We start from the raw sequence: 4,714 nt of genomic DNA, 5'->3' as shown, positions 1-4,714 counted from the left end.
AGGGACGTGCTGGCCATTGGGAAAAGCGGGACAACTCCCGAACGGCCGGTTCATTCCCGGCCGGTCCAGGCCGGCCATTAGGAAAAAAATTAAATGTCGGCCTTCGTTCCATTTTGGAGGCTGGGCGGCCAACAAAGTAAATCGTCACTGTCGGGCAGAAAACCTTGTATCTCCAAGTTTCAAATTTATATATTTTTTTCGCAAAGCAAAGCCCTGCTTCATCATACAAGGCCGTTGCACAAAAGTAGTGAAAACAGCAGATCTACAAGCACACAACGCCTTGTGTGCTTGTAAATCGGCTGTTTTCACTAGTTTAAATCATTTTTAAAATGATAAATACAAAACAAACGGTTTTGGACGTATAAGGTTTCCACCCGGCAACAACGAAATATATATAAAAAATAAAAATTAGGGCCTCTCCAACTCTTTTTTCCCGGGCTGAATCAGGGGCCCAGCACGTCCCTGCTTCAAAGAACCATAAATCCCGTCTCTACAGAGCAGAGCGGCCGGATCACCGCGAGGAAACTGGTAGACAGTTTGATCTAACTCCTAGAGTGTACAGGTGGAACCAAATGGACCCTTATGGGTCTCTAACTCCTAGAGTGTACAGGTGGAACCAAATGGACCCTTATGGGTCTCTAACTCCTAGAGTGTACAGGTGGAACCAAATGGACCCTTATGGGTCTCTAACTCCGAGAGTGTACAGATGGAACCAAATGGACCATTATGGGTCTCTAACTCCGAGAGTGTACAGATGGAACCAAATGGACCCTTATGGGTCTCTAACTCCGAGAGTGTACAGGTGGAACCAAATGGACCCTTATGGGTCTCTAACTCCGAGAGTGTACAGGTGGAACCAAATGGACCCTTATGGGTCTCTAACTCCTAGAGTGTACAGGTGGAACCAAATGGACCCTTATGGGTCTCTAACTCCTAGAGTGTACAGGTGGAACCAAATGGACCCTTATGGGTCTCTAACTCCGAGAGTGTACAGGTGGAACCAAATAGACCCTTATGGGTCTCTAACTCCGAGAGTGTACAGGTGGAACCAAATGGACCCTTATGGGTCTCTAACTCCGAGAGTGTACAGATGGAACCAAATGGACCCGTATATTGTAGGTCCATTTGGTTTTCAGAAGCACTGAGGATTGTGTAGACTGGGGTTCCATTATTGTTAGGTTCAGTGATTCTCAATTATCTTTTTTTTAATTTATTTCAAGGACCCCCAGTTTGATATGCATGCATTGGGCCACGGATTGGAGAAGGTTTACATCTCTGGGATCCGTGTGATCATGTGATCCGTGTGATCATGTGGGATCACTGACAGGGTGATCCCTTGTGATTTTAGTCTGGCAATGCCAGGCTACTCTGTGTCTACTTAACTCTCCGGTGTTTCTCAATCTGTTTAGGCTTGGGTACCCCATTTCCATGACTTCTGAATCCAAGGACCCCCTTTACCCGACAACAACATTTTGCTTATAAAACTGCAATTAAAATATAAATAAATAGTGGTATATGATGCTATGATGATAACCCCCCATTTCAAGAATATAAAATAACATTGGGTGAAAGAGTTTCAAAAGATGCCTCCTTTTCTCGTTTTCAACACTGTGGTCATAACATTTCAGTCAATAACTTCCAAACATCTTTAAAACACATCCCAGTTGCCTGTGTACCATGTCATTTGGGTTAACATGTGTACCATGTCATTTGGGTTAACAGGCTCATATCAAGTTTCTCCATTTGTCATCATTAAACATAACAGTAAATGTTTTTTCCCCTCCTAATTCAATTGTAGTTAATTCTTTGACTTTGACCTCTAAGGACCTTCCAGGGAGGGTGTTTTTTGTGCGTCTTGCCGCATCACCCTTTCTTGTTTATTTTTTATTCTTTTTTTGCTAGTTATTTTATCGTTCTGACTTTTGGACACTGCACTATTAGGTTGTGTTAGTAGTTTTCTTTTAGTATTTCTGCTTGTGTTTGACATGATGTAGAGATACTTGTTGCACTAACTAGCATTGACTGTTATGGTCACTTAATTTGATTTGGGCACTGTATTATTTTTTGATAGTCGTGCTTTAAGACACTTTATGTATATATATTATTCGTTCCCTTTCCTGTTGTACCTTGCTCTTACTGTACTTACTGTACTCTGTACTCTGTTCTTGTTTTTTCTTTTTATCTTTTTCATACTTCTCTGTAACTTTGTAAATAACCTTATACTGCTGTGCTGCCTCTGGGCAACACATTTCCCCCCTTGGGATAATAAAGGTATCTATCTATCTATCTTTAACTATGAACAAGCATGATTTATAATAGTTTTCCTTTTTGAGGGCATTTTCTGAGTACCCCCTGCAGTACCTCCGTGTACCCCTAGGGGTACACGTACCCCCATTTGAGAAACACTGTACAAGGGCATTAACGAAAAAGTCGACAAGTCGACGTCATCACACAAGTCCACTCCCAACAGAGAAAGTCGAAAAAAAAAAAAAGTGAGCATGTAGATCGGTTATTTTCACAATTTCTGCCTCTATATTTGACAATTTGGGCAATGTTTAATTTGCCATTTTATGGGTATTAAAAAGTCTGTACTCTCTGATGTACAGACCCATATAGCAGGGGCCTTCAACAGGGGGTCCGGGACCCCTAGGGGGCCATCAGAGTTACTACAGGGGGCTTTGTGTGACACAGTAGGATAATTCTTTGGACTTAACAACTTAAATCCTCGCATCCCTATTCTGAGAACTGTAGCCAAAAATAGCAGATCTTGTAGATCGACCATTTCCGGCGAATAGGTTTGATGCAGAGGTTAAAAAAAGAGCAGACCAAGTACAGAGTGCAAGGTCAAGTTTACTAAGTATCAATGATTTAAGTGGTTAAATGTCTGAAAAAAAAAAAAAACACACATTAACACGAATCCAACATAGACTGATGACAGTGCTGTCAAACATGTCTATGAATATATCTATCAATGAAAATCTGCAGCACACATTTATACAACATGGAGAGGGGGTCCCTGCTTCATCTCTCTCTCAGCTAGGGGGTCCTTGGCCTGAAAACAGTGAAGACCCCTGACATATTGCATCCATTTGGACCCCTGGTGGAGCCAACATTGAGAAACAGTGTTTTATAACAGCTGTGTGAGTGTGCGTGCTTTGTGTAGGAGAGAAAGAGCATAATGTATGTTCCAGACCTGTGTGTGTGTGTGTGTGTGTGTGTGTGTGTGTGTGTGTGTGTGTGTGTGTGTGTGTGTGTGTGTGTGTGTGTGTGTGTGTGTGTGTGTGTGTAATTGCATTAATCACATCTGCTCGTCAGGCTTGAAGTGACAGTTAATTACCCGTTCGAATATATGTGCTGCAAAATATGTGCAGTGTGGGTTTTGGGGAAAGTAACTGTAACTGCATGGTGCGTGCGTGAGAATATGTGGGAGCATCATAATGTAAGGAGCAGCCCATGGAGGAGTGTATATTTATGATGGATACAAATAATTTAACAGCAAAATTAGGTGAATAGAAGTATGAGGATGTATTTGCTCCACATAAGTTTTCTATACCCGTTGGAAGATGAGACACACATCACCCGTTGCATGCGTGACCCATGGAGAGAGAGAGAGAGAGAGAGAGAGAGAGAGAGAGAGAGAGAGACTGCAACATTCCTAACTGTGAGAGAGGTGTGTGTGGGCCCGGGGCTACAGATCCCATGGCCCGGAGGAACGGACCATAACCCTGACAACAGGCTTTAGAGCTGTAGAGTGAAGAAACGCTAATAAATCGCTAGAATTTGGGAAAAATTAAATTCGGGCTCCGTCACCGTGTGTATAATGCTAATGACCAATGCCATGTTAAATTTGAGATCAGTCGCTGAAGCGAGTGAATAGATAATGCATTTTGTGCATTTTGTGACCTACTGACTGACTGACTGACTGACTGACTGACCTCTCTCTCTAATTATATGTTAGATGGTGTTAGCAGTGACAGACAGAGGCAGGGGAACCACCTCAGCGCACGGCAAAACACCAAAATGTTCCTCAACACCAGATGGATGGACAGAAGACAGACAGCCGGGGACCCACAAGACCAAAAGCTCTAGGAATAGGAGGAATAGGGAAGTACCTGTGATTTTCTGCCGCACTTTTTATTTATGTTTTATCTATTAGTTTGGTCATTAACCCATTTAGGCCTAGAATTATTGAATGCTTTAACCAGTGAAGAATAGCAGATATACAAGCTCACAGCGCGGCACTCGCAAGCTTGTAGATCTGCTATTTTTGAAAAAGTCGTGAAAATTTGTGCAAATCTTTGAATATATGTATTTTCAAAGCGAACGTTTGTAACTCAAAAGTTTGCTTCTGGGGGGTCCCTGGAACTAAATATTTTGAGATGGGGGTCCGTGGCCAAATGCATATCATTTTGGGGGTCCTTCACATGAAAAGGTTTGAGAACCACTGGCCAGATTGCTGACAAAGAAACAAAGGTTTTTCAAAAAACCTTCGAAGGATTCAAAAGACACTTATAGAATCGGGTCAAAATTCTAATTTTCACGATTTTTCAAAAATAGCAGATCTACAAGCTCGCACGTCACGACAAAAAAGTTATGGACGTTTGTATATTCACTGTCCCATTGACTCCACTAGAAATATTTAAAAAAGAAAAGAAAAAAAAATGCTTTAAGTAGCATGTGAGGGGTCAAACTAGGGGTTCTTCATGATTCTGAA

Source organism: Nannobrachium achirus (assembly GCF_963921795.1).
Source record: "Nannobrachium achirus genome assembly, chromosome: 22".
Classification (NCBI taxonomy): domain Eukaryota; kingdom Metazoa; phylum Chordata; class Actinopteri; order Myctophiformes; family Myctophidae; genus Nannobrachium; species Nannobrachium achirus.
This window is presented reverse-complemented; position numbering follows the sequence as displayed.